This window comes from Cydia amplana, chromosome 1 (genome assembly GCF_948474715.1).
Source record: "Cydia amplana chromosome 1, ilCydAmpl1.1, whole genome shotgun sequence".
Lineage (NCBI taxonomy): Eukaryota > Metazoa > Arthropoda > Insecta > Lepidoptera > Tortricidae > Cydia > Cydia amplana.
In genome coordinates, this window is record NC_086069.1 from 13221541 (window position 1) to 13234360 (window position 12820).

General features: G+C 36.3%; 1 protein-coding gene across 3 annotated transcripts in view; it reads right to left on the reverse strand.

Moving 5' to 3' along the window:
- The window catches only part of LOC134647959 (uncharacterized), a 40651-nt gene extending 35758 nt beyond the window's left edge, over positions 1-4893 (reverse strand). For 2 of the 3 annotated variants that reach the window (XM_063502390.1, XM_063502363.1), the window contains exon 1: positions 4764-4893. The gene's annotated coding sequence lies outside the window, so the exon portion shown is untranslated. Of the gene's footprint in view, positions 1-4717 lie in introns of all 3 variants that reach the window. The other variant, XM_063502372.1, reaches the window with a different exon arrangement.
- Between the last annotated feature and the right edge of the window lie 7927 nt (positions 4894-12820).

Sequence of the window (12820 nt, forward strand, 5' to 3'; positions counted from 1 at the left end):
CTTATTTGGCAATAGTGGTACTTTGATTAATTTAATTACCTATAAATTATGTAGTGTTCTTTCCTAAAAGCAAATTTACTTATGTTTCCTCTTAAAAGTACATTGACATGGTGAATTAAGAGTCAGAAATAGATAGAATCAAAGATTTATGGCAATTTTATTGACATTAGAATTCAGTCACTGTGGTAAGTTTAAGTATTAGCATAATCCGCGACTTTATATTCGGCATACCAGTAATACCAGGATCACACCGCCCGTTGTCCAAGGATTCATCAGTTCGTGCAATACGTTGTAAGGAAATGTGAATATTTAAAGCAAATATTAATCCACACGATATTAACATTTGCTATTATCATAGTTATCATAATAGGTAGAGAAAAACAAAACAATACTCTCACGAACAACGAACGAACTTAACGCTATTAAACGTTACTGGGACACATAAAAAGCTCGTTTCGAAATTCTTTATCGATTGAGGTATCTATTAAAAACTGTTGTCAGTAAATCAAAATTATTATTAGTTTGTTCAAATCAATACAATGACTGGTGCTCACACCTCGTGCAATAAGTTACGTAACATTCGAGTCCGATTCAGCCGGGCGAGTCAGCTGGTTTTAACCAGTTTATTGGGTATTGTGTGGAATTGGTGTTAATATTGGCGATAAATTTGCGTTGTGTTGTGTTGTGTCGGTCTCGTTAGTGTGTGGAATTGGAGCGCGGAACTAGCAAACCGCTGCGCGCGTGTCGGCCGTCTGTCGGAGCGCCGGTACCGTAAAATGGGGTGAGTAGGCGCAAAACTGAAATTCAAACCTCGATAACATTTTATTTTTACACATGCAATCTGAATGGTGTATATAATAAGTGTTACGGACGTTTGTATTTTAGTTTTTATTTTATTTTGGGTAGTTCCATTTCATAACTTTGACGATAAACAGGAAATCCCACCTCACCCCGTAGTCCCTCGTAATTGGTTTTCATACAAAGGTGATTTTGGAAGATTGTTGGATCGATTTTTTTTATTATCAGTATTACTATAGCTCCATTTTAAATTGCAATACATTATTTTTGTAGCAGTAGCCTTAAAATTCCATCTCACCCCCCTTTCAACCCTTCTCTCCCCATTCATAACCCAACTCTCCCCGCGAACCCTACTCACTCCATTTTACGGTAACGACTGTGTCGGATTTGTTTGTTTGTTTATGATCGTCGGCAGCTTCACATTCACAGCCTAATCTGATTTTTTTAAACACGTATTCCAGTAATCCTCAACACATACTCATAGTTTAACCTTTACATACCCTAAATGTTATACATATTAATTTTCACCTACATTATGGAAATAAGTAAAGCGTAAAAAAGCAAACCCAGAAAAGGTAGGCACTAGATACGAGTAGATATGCTGAGACGTCCTTGCATTTGACCCCACACGTGCCTGCGCAATTGATCAAGTATTTACTATCCTCTAGTTTACTTTAATAGGCTAAGTGTTAGTGACGAGGCTGCTTGACCTTTTTGCACTTTGTTGATACTGTTTTGAAATACGTTAATGCTAACTTTTATGTGACACTTCTAGTGAGTACAAAACCGTAGCTTATGTATCACGAAAGTCACTCCGAGATTGTGCATAAACCCCCAAGCGACCGGACACCCTACACGCATAATACGCCTCTACCTAGCAAATTGTTAGGACAATATCATAGTGACGATATAGGTCATAGCTTCCGAGATATGCGTAAATTTAGCTTTACTATTAAATAATCTAGTTAAACAGACGAAGATGTGCTAATGACGCAAGCAGGTGCTGAATGTATACATATCCTATGCTAATGGCAGAGTAAACAGACAATGACAAATCATATTTATCAACAGACGACAATCGAAAAGTAGAAATGTAAGTATCGGGATGTTTCGAAAAGTCACGTCATCGTTTCCATACTTCAGCCATATTCGAACTTTAAGATACGTCAAATATAAGATATTGAAACGATATGGATCGGATATACATATCAGTGTCAAACAACGAATTGAACTGAAAACGTGTTCGAATACGGCTGCTTACCAGAGATGTGAAAAATACTTTATAAAAAGTATTTAAATACAAAATACAAATACTTCCTTGATATACTATTTCAAATGCAAAGTACAAAATAGTTTTTGAATTTGTATTTAAAATACAAAATACGAAATAGGTATTTTCAAAATACTTTTTAAAAATACAAATACTTTGCGATAAAAGGTACTCTGAATAGTGAATACCTAGTCTGAATTAAAAAGTATTACTCAGAATATCCGAATTGAAAAGACTCTCTTTATTCTTTGAAAACAGTGTGTCAATCAGTCCTCTATCTAAAGTGCAAATTTCTAGTTGTTTTCTCATATTAACCGGAAGGATGGATGGATGATGGTTTATAACGGACAATTTTTAAAATTTTCATCAGGGCAGAAAAGTTTATTCTCCTCTCGTACCTTGAAACCCTCGTAACACTCAAGATTCCACTTTTTTAACCACTCGCTACGCTTGTGATCATGTGCCACCTTACTAAACAGATTCAACAGTTCCATGTTAAAAGAATGAGAGAGTTGCCAGGATTGTAAGATCAGAAGAGATTGTAACTCCTACCAACATTACCTACTATAAAGTATTTTGTATTTTGAAAATAGAAAATAGGTCCCAAAAACTATTTCAAATAAAATACAAAATAGTTTTCTTCAAAAGGTATTTAAATACAAAATACAAAATAGGTATTTTCCATTTTGTATTTGCATTTTAAATACAAGTATTTCAAATAAGTCACATCTCTGCTGCTTACCGCTTGGCTTTTTGAACGAGTTTGTACTCTAAACTCATAAGTTGATTTTTTACAGGCATTTCCAATGAAAGTATTTACAATCAGTATAGTGAATTAGTAGTGTATCGACATGTCAGTATCTAATAGCAAAATAAAGAAAATAAAATAAAATAAACGAAGATATAGCACAACAAGTGTTTATAGCCAATTAGTCTATGGTGTCACCATGGTGTCACTGTATTTCACTAAAATATTTTTACATGACTTTGTGTCTTATCATTTCTTCGCAATAAAACGTCAGGTCACAGGGCATACGTATGGTGCAATTCATTAGTATTCATGGAGTCGACGCTTGGGAAATAGCTTTTTTAAATTCACAAACGACGCCCCAACTCTTTTACAGAAATGTCATAAGCCACTCTACGGATACTTGATACCTACTCAAGTTATTTAAGAAGTGTCAAATGGCAGTACTATGCTTTACAAGAGGTTTTTTATCGCAGCTGACGTTATTGTTAAAGCTTATTCAATTGTAACTTGTAGGTTTTATTAGTAACACTGGGTGTGAGTTAATAGGACAGAAATTAAACAAGTGCCTCTTGTCTGCCGTCTGGCAGTGTTAATGAAGGAACGGAAATGAGTCGGAAGGAGGGCGCTTGCGCCATGAGCGGCGCGGAATGCGCGCGCGCCGGGTCATCGGGACTCGCGTTGTGCAAGGCATCAGCTGTTAACCGCTATTGTTTACTTTGACTTTTGACATGTGCTTTCTACAACAGTACGATTGAAAGGACCAAAATGAGACATTGTTTCAAAAGGGAAACATATGTATACAGACAATTTTACGGATACTACAGATTAGATGATATGGGAGGAGATGAAGTGGGCCCGCCTGCGGTGTGTAATTGTCGGGGACAGCACACGCGTTGCGCGGTATGAATGAATAGGGCAGGAGTCGATGTTAGGTAACTAGCCACGCGGGCGCACGTCGATCCCAACTAGCTTTCTAATTCATTGAGTGTCACTCAGATTTGGTGCGAAATAATTAAAATTTTCCGGTCGCAAGCCAATTGTAATGAACCGTGTCACCACTGTGAGGTCAAGGGCCGGGGGTGGGTCACTGAGGTAGGAAGAGGTCACGGCCGTAACGTAACCCGGTGCAAAGTCACGTGGACCTCTCAGAGAAACAAATGCATGTTATAAATGTCGTGTACTTTTCCTTGGTGTTCCAGCTATGGGCTATAAGTCAATGATGATAAAGATTGCTAATTGTTTGGGTTCTTAATTGGGTATAATTTGTTTTGGTTGATAGAAGGGTTGCGTAAGCGCAACCCCACGTGCTCGAGGTTCACAGGGCGCGGAGTGCCGGCATCGGACTCATAGAGATCGTTTTCACTAAAGACTATTGAGTCAACTCAGTTTTTCAATTTTGTTTGGAATATTATTAACAATGGTAAAATAACACTGGAAGAAAATACATAAATAAATGTCAAGTTCGTTATAATTATTATCTTGCCGGGTAAATCCTTGATTTTACAGATTTTATGGTTATACATTGGAAATGTCGGCCTTGACAGATATCTCACTAAGTACGAAATTTGTGGAAACGTTCCAAGTAGAGTCCAAGTGGGGGAAATTTCTGGGGGTTCAAGCTCAGGGGTGCTACGATACTTGATTGGGGCAGTGCGGCAGCTTCAATGCTGTCGAAAGTGATTTCTAGCGCGAGTGTCGAAACTGGCTCGGTGTCCGAGGTTGCGCGGTGAGGCAACGTCACAATTGCATTCCATTTATTTCGCTTAATTATAAGTGGCGGGCGGGTCCGCGCGGTGGCGCTAGCTTCACTTTCGATCTCGTTTCATAACGGGCGGCGACGCGGAAGCGTCCTTATGCAACCGCGCGGCTGTGTGGTGAGTGTGTGTGCGGTACGTTACCGAGCGGCGGCGGGAGCGGGAGCGGAGGCGGAGCGGGGACACTCACGTGGGGTTGCGGCTTAAGTGCTGGGGCCGACGGAGCGCGGACACGTGCGTGCTGGGCGAGAGCGCGCGAACGAGTGAGCTACCACGGCGCCGGCGCACCGAGTAGCTGCGGCGCCTCCCCCCGCGCGCGCTGCTGCGCGGCAGCCTGCGCTTTCAGTACCTGAAGCCGTGTCCTGCTGACTCTGATGACTCTTCTTGCCGCCGCGACCCTGCACCGCTTTGTCTAAAGCTAATAGATACTCGTAACATCTGCACCTGACTCTGTAGCACATATCAAATTGTAATTAAATTAAATATTATTTATTATCAGGCAGCTAAGGCCCATAGATACATACCTTAGAAACTAACATACATACAATAATAAAATTACAAGCTAAAAATTATTAACATTGGATGATTGGTTCTTGTATGTCAATGGTTACTCACCAACCGACCGTAGTTAAAATAATTAAAGTGACAGCGAGTTAATTATAACGTTCCATTAGCTATCTACTTAAAACTTAGTGCCAAAACATTTAATAAACTCGGAATCGAAAGTTGCGGTAAATGGTTTAACAGAAATATTTTCCATATAAAATTTACATAGTAACTGTATTTACTTATTAATACAAAAAGTAGTTATATTCACAGGTTGTTCTAGCCAATAGTCTATGATTAAGAGCAATACAAAATTACCTATATGTTGAAAAATTTACATTTTAATTGCGCTTGTATTTAAGTAACTACTACTAAACTTTCTTCTTAATAACCAACAGTTAGTAAGTGTTAGTACATTAGTTGCGACTAGGATTATGATTTTAACTATAAAACTCACAAAAAATCCAAGCGAATTTCTTAATGAAGATGCTGTAATCATTTAGTGCTTAAAATAGGCAATACATTTTAATATCCTATTAAAACGCAAGGACCGCATCGTGTTGCAGTTAAATATAGGTACTTATTTACTACCTACTTATGGTCTCTAAATTGACGTGCTCACACTAAAAGAATAATTTGATAAGTAATTATCGTACATCGAGCCTTAATAACAGCTTAGGTATAAGCAAATAAATAACTTCGTCCTAGTTATAACAAGAATCATATATTTTTTTATTGCATTGGTGAATACAAAACGAACGATATAGGTGGTCAACTTGAGAGTTGAGACTTGTATTGTATGTTAAAGTATGTTTCATATTGTTTCGCAAGTAAATGCACAATGAAATATTGTTCGCCTGTTGATTAAATTTTTGTTGTTGTTGCATTTATAAATAAATTGTTAATTAGCAGTGAATTTAGTTTTAGATGGTTATATGAGCTTGGTATGTGAGCTTTTTTAGATGTTCTACGCATAGGATACACATTTACAGAAATAGAACATAAATATAAGGCAAATATTTTTAGCGATTAGTAATGATAAAAGATAAAATAATTTGAATAACATCTTTTTTCTTTTGTGTAAATGCAAGTATTTGTAAATCCCTTTTAGGTTTAAGGTTCCTGTTTTATGATATAGGAGGCAAACGAGCAGACGGATCACCTGATGGTAAGCGATATGGTATGGTGCTATATTTAGTAGGTACATATGTATAAGTATGTATCTATAATCTTGTGATATTCTTGTTTGACTAAAAAGGGATTATGTCGCTTTTTCTTAAATTTTAGTGTTGTTTATTCTCCGGGGTTATTATCCTATAACCTTATCAACTTTCGATACGTATTATTTATTTACTCAAAACCGAAGCACTTTTATACGTAAGAGTTTGCAACTCGGCACCTTAGGTAATAGGTACCTATAGATTTGCTGTTTATAAAAAAGTTCTATACTTTTATAAATTGTGATTTTTTGTGTAATATTTTAACACTTTTATTTCGGTGAAGGAAAACATCGTGAGGAAACCGGACTAATCCCAATACGGGCCTAGTTTACCCTCTGGGTTGGAAGGTCAGATGGCAGTCGCTTTCGTAAAAACTAGTGCCCACGCCAATTACTGGGATTAGTTGCCAAGCGGACCCCAGGCTCCCATGAGCCGTGGCAACATGCCGGGACAACGCGAGGATGATGATGATTTTAACACTTTTAATAGAGCAATCCTCAAAGGTTCAAGTTATTTTATGGATGATTGGTAAATTAATAGTACATTATTGTCGAGGTTCGGAAGTAGCTACTTGCTGGCTGAGGATTCGTTATAAACGGACGACCTTGGGAGTCCGTTTAATTGAATCCGAAGCCAGCAAGTAGCCTTCCAGCCAAAAATGGTGCAAGAAATAGAAATTATTTACCTGAGCAACGGTCTAATTATCACAGAAAAAAGTAAAATCAATGAAAATATTTGCATTTCCGCCTTTAAAAAAAAGAAATGTATTTTTCTGCTGAAAATACGCCAACCTATTTGAGACACCTAAATAGTCGCAGTACCAACATAATAATAAGTGCTGATCATCTGTTTGGCTGTTTAATTGGACCTATGCCTTCATTTGATATGGCCATTTCAACTTTTAAAAAGTTTGGAACTCGTTAAATAATGGAATTTGTATGCAACATTGCAGTACCGAAATCGAGACTGCAATATTTTTAACTTTTTAATTTTTTGACTGACTAACTACGCACTTCGCGACCAATTTTTTTAACCGGCAACGTCGACTTTGCCGACCATTTTTGAGAAAAATACGATTACTAACACCAGTTAGTGACTTTCGCTCGTTGATGTCTTTTGTACTAGCAAGTAAAAAGCTTCTTCTGCCTCAGTTCGATCGGTGTTTATTTAACTTGTGTACTAACTATATGAATAATAAAATTGACATAATATTTTACTACGTGAAAAATGGTGTTTAGAAATGCTCATTTATAGTTACTAGCCCCCTTTTTAAATTTTACCTACTGAAAATGTATTTTCAAAAAGTTCCTCAGTCTGCTATCCTCTTAAGCACAGCCTATGGGCCCGATTCGGATTTTGTAATAGACATCTATTAGACATCGCCAAGTTACGATAACGATATCTTTAAGATCTAACCTGTCAAATTTGACATTTCCGCGATTCTGCAGATACTCTTGAACGATTTCCACAAGATATTACTTAGAGATCTAATTCACATCTAATAGATATCTAACACGATCTATCGTAAAAGTGACATTGGTTGCCCGAATTGCGCTGCAAAAGAGAACTAGTTGAAATCTAAACTATATCTAGAATGGATCTAGTACGTGTCGTCTCTTGTGAATATCTTGAAGTTCGAACACGGCAGTATGTGCATTGTGAAGTAGGTATCAGTTAATTTGTGTTTTTTTTTGCTCTTAAAGTGAATAGGAAAGGCATACCTATTCTGATTGTAATAAGAGGTTTTGAATTTGATCTGAATTGTTATGGATATTATCTGTTAGTGTCAATAGTGACGTTTCTGGTTAAAGAAATGTCACGAACTTTAACCAGAAACGTCACTTGTAGATCATATCCTTGACGAATCCAGACCAAATTTAAAACCTGTTATTACAATCAGAATACGCCTCTAGGTTTTAGTTTTAGGTCGGGGTGACGTGTGTTGCGCCATTTCCGCCGGTTTTGGCGGTAAATGGTACTTCTGGCGCCGCGCCCTCTAGATAATATACTCAAACACACTAGGCTAATAAATAAATATGGTTTACCCATATATCGACATTCGACACTCGGCGGACATGTATGAGATATATATTGTATGTTACCAAAATTTATATTTTATACTGGCTTCTATTTAATTATCAATGATAGGTAATGTAAAAGTCAAATTGTACATATCTTTAAATTTAACATTTTGTAATAAATATTGTATATTTTTCTCTCAGTGACGTTTAAATTTAGCTACAGATATGAAAGCAATCAAACTAGGTAATATTTTATGGAAGCTTACTTACAAAGAGACCCGATTTCATATTTTATTTTCACGTTACTTATTAGGGTTCCGTAGCCAAATGGCAAAAAACGGAACCCTTATAGATTCGTCATGTCTGTCTGTCTGTCTGTCCGTCTGTCTGTCCGTCCGTATGTCACAGCCACTTTTCTCCGAAACTATAAGAACTATACTGTTGAAACTTGGTAAGTAGATGTATTCTGTGAACCGCATTAAGATTTTCACACAAAAATAGAAAAAAAACAATAATTTTTTGGGGTTCCCCATACTTCGAACTGAAACTCAAAAATTTTTTTTTCATCAAACCCATACGTGTGGGGTATCTATGGATAGGTCTACAAAAATGATATTGAGGTTTCTAATATCATTTTTTTCTAAACTGAATAGTTTGCGCGAGAGACACTTCCAAAGTGGTAAAACGTGTGTCCCCCCCCCTGTAACTTCTAAAATAAGAGAATGATAAAACTAAAAAAAATATATGATGTACACTACCATGTAAACTTCCACCGAAAATTGGTTTGAACGAGATCTAGTAAGTAGTTTTTTTTTTATACGTCATAAATCGCCTAAATACGGAACCCTTCATGGGCGAGTCCGACTCGCACTTGGCCGCTTTTTTTATTTTTGCAAACATTCTCGGAATTATTATAAACTGAAATTTTCTGTTTTTTATCTTCATTAAATTTTATTACAAAAATCCAAACCTCATATTTTCGAATTTTGGATTAAAATATTCGAATTAACTCATAATAAGAAATATGTTCAGCTAGCCGATCACAGAAACACATAATAGTACGCCGATTGCCGATTCTTGACGATTGCATTATTTCTGGTAATAGTATCAAATAGAGGAACTGTTTTTGTAATGCTTACGAGTAAAAATATGAAAGTAAATTACGTATTCTGAGATGTCCTCATTTATCTAGGGCAGTGGTTCCTAACCTGGGGGTAATTACCACTGTGGGGGTAAAACTGGTATTTTACGGGGGTAATAAGCTAACCTAATATAACAATACAACAAACGTACACGTTTTATTTTTTATAACCATTGGGAGGAGGGGTAAAATCAGGTTCCCTAGTTAGTCATAGGGGTATACGAGCATTGGGTGGCGTTAAATTTGATGACACGTGCAGACCTCTTTTCCAAAAGTTTCACATTCTCCCCCTAGCCTGTATGTATATTTTAAAGGTACCTATGTCTTTTTACAATAAAGCACCCGGAGTACTTTATAAAGCACGAGAAAATGTTTGCAAGAGAACTCCGGGCTCAGTACCAACATCTACTATACCAGCCAGCATGTACGTCTGATATTTGTAGGAGAAATGCATTTAATATGTGTGTTGTAATATTCAACGACCTCCCTAAAGAGCTCAGAATGTTGAATGGGAAAGTATTTAAAGTAAAATTGACTGAATGGCTACATGAACATTGTTTTTATAGTGTTAAGGATTATTTAAAATGTAAATTATAATGTTTAAAATGACAATTGCCGATTTGTATTTGATATATGTAATTAACTTTTACTTTTGACTAATTTTACTTTTGACTAATTCTACCATAATACTTTTATACTTTAATTTTATTTTCATTGACATTGTTTTATTATTATTTTGTTTTAATGAATTGCATGTCATAAATTAGGAATTAGTACCTTAATGTACAATTTTGTAAATATTTTGCATGTTGATGTTGTGTCGACTGAATACTGTGTCCAACTAGTTGAGTATAAGATCTGATTGTTACGTATTCAAGCAAATAAATATATTCTATTCTATTCTATTCTGACCGGACTGAAAAGGTTAGGAACCACTGAATTCTAGGGTGTGGTGGTTTTAGACAGGTGGCCCGGGTCAGTGACCGCGGCTGAAGATCACGCACGCACACAGGCGCACGGTTACGTCAGCGCGCGGTTACGTGAGCACGCACACACGCACACGTATGGTAACTGTGTAAGTAGAACTCGGACGCTCGGATGTGTGCCGCGGCCAACGCATCTGGAGCAGTCTGTCTGCACAATCTGCCTTTTGACAGCGGTCACTGACTACTTACATCGTACCTTCATAAAATTATGATCTAGATGTAAAAAAACCCGGTCGAATGCGAATCGGACTCGCGCCATTAGGGTTCCGTAGATCACCCATAATTTTTTTTTCATAGATTGACTCACGCTTGACTTTCACTAGTATATGTATAGGTAAAAAAATATTTTCTGTTTTTTTTTTCTATTGACTTACATAGGTCTAGTGCATTCGGAGCTAATTGACTGTGACAGATGGACGGACGCCCATCCCTTATACGGAACCCTTATAACTCTTATCTATCTATATATATAAATGCAAGTGTCCTGACTGACTGACTGATTCATCAACGCAGAGCCGAAACTACAAAAGATAGAAAGTTGAAATTTGCATACCAGGTTACATTTAAAAAGTGTACAAGAGATAAGAAGCGATTTTGAGAAATTCAACCCCTAAGGGGGATAAAAAGGGGATGAAAATTTGTATGGGATTCAAGTTTTATTTTAAGCTTGAAATTTGAAACTTCGTAAAAATATATATTATTAAAATACTAGAAAATTAATTTCAGCGTTTTTGAAAATTCATCCCCTAAAGGGGTGAAAAAGGGGTTGAAAGTTTGTATAGATATCAAACAATTTTTCGAACGCGGGACTTGAATCTTTGTATTTGGGAATATTTTTAAAAGAGAAGGAAAAGTAATTTCAGCGTTTTGTAAAATGCATCCCCTATCAGGGTTAAAAAGGGGTTGAAAGTTTGAATCTATTACAAATGCTTTGAAACTTCTTAGAAAGGCATAATAGCCGATTACAAAAAATAGTAATTGCAACGTTTTTGGAAATTCAACCCCTAAGGGGTAAAAAGGGGATGAAAGTTCGTCTTGGGGTGCAAATTTTATTTTAAGCTAGGAACTTGAAACTTTGCAAGAAGATATTAAATTAAAATACAAGAAAACTTATTTCAGCGTTTTTGAAAATTCATCCCCTAAGGTGGTGAAAAAGGCATTGAAAGTTTGTATGGATATCAAACATTTTTCGAGCGCGGGACTTGAATCTTTGGGCCCGATTCGGATTTTGTAATAGACATCTATTAGATATCTTTTAGACATCGCCAAGATACGATAACGATATGTTTAAGATCTAACCTGTCAAATTTGACATTTCCGCGATTCTGGACATACTCTTGAACGATTTCCACAAGATATTACTTAGAGATCTAATTCACATTTAATAGATATCTAACACGATCTTTCGTAAAAGTGACTTTGGTTGCCCGAATTGCGCTGCAAAAGAGAACTAGTTGAAATCTAAACTATAACGTATCTAGAATGGATCTAGTACGTATCGTATCTTGTGAATATCTTAAAGTTCGAATACGGCAGTTTATATTTGGGGATATTATTAAAAGACAGGAAAAGTAATTTCAGCGTTTTGTAAAATTCATCCCCTAAGGTGGTGAAAAAGGCATTGAAAGTTTGTATGGATATCAAACATCTTTCGAGCGCGGGACTTGAATCTTTGTATTTGGGGATATTATTAGAAGACAGGAAAACTAATTTCAGCGTTTTGTAAAATTCATCCCCTAACAGAGTTAAAAAGGGGTTGAAAATGTGTATGGGGTTCAAATTTTATTTTAAGCTAGGAACTTGAAACTTCGTAAAAAGGTATTCTTTTAAAGCGGCAAGAAACTAATTTCAGCGTTTTTGAAAATTCATATCTCAAGGTGGTGAAAAAGGGGTTGAAAGTTTGTATGGAGATCAAACATTTTTGTGAGTGCGGGGCTTTGAATCTTTGTAAAATAGCATATTATTAAAATACGAGAAAAGTAAATTCAGTGTTTTTAAAATTCATCTCTTAAAGCGTCGAAAGGGGGTTGAAAGTTTGTAAAGGGTTCAAATTTTATTTAAAGCTACAAACTTGAAATTTCGTAAAAAGGTATTTTATCAAAAGAGAAGAAAACTAGTTTTTGATAATTCATCCCTATGGTGGTGAAAAAGGGGTTGAAAATATGTATGGAGGTCAAACATTTATTTGAGTGCGGGACTTGAATTGTTGTATTAAGTAATATTAGAATACAAGAAAAGTAATTTCAGCGTTTTTAAAATTCATCCCCTAAAATGGTTAAAAAGGGGTTGAAAGATTGTACAGGGTTCAAATTTTATTCAAAGCTAGGAACTTC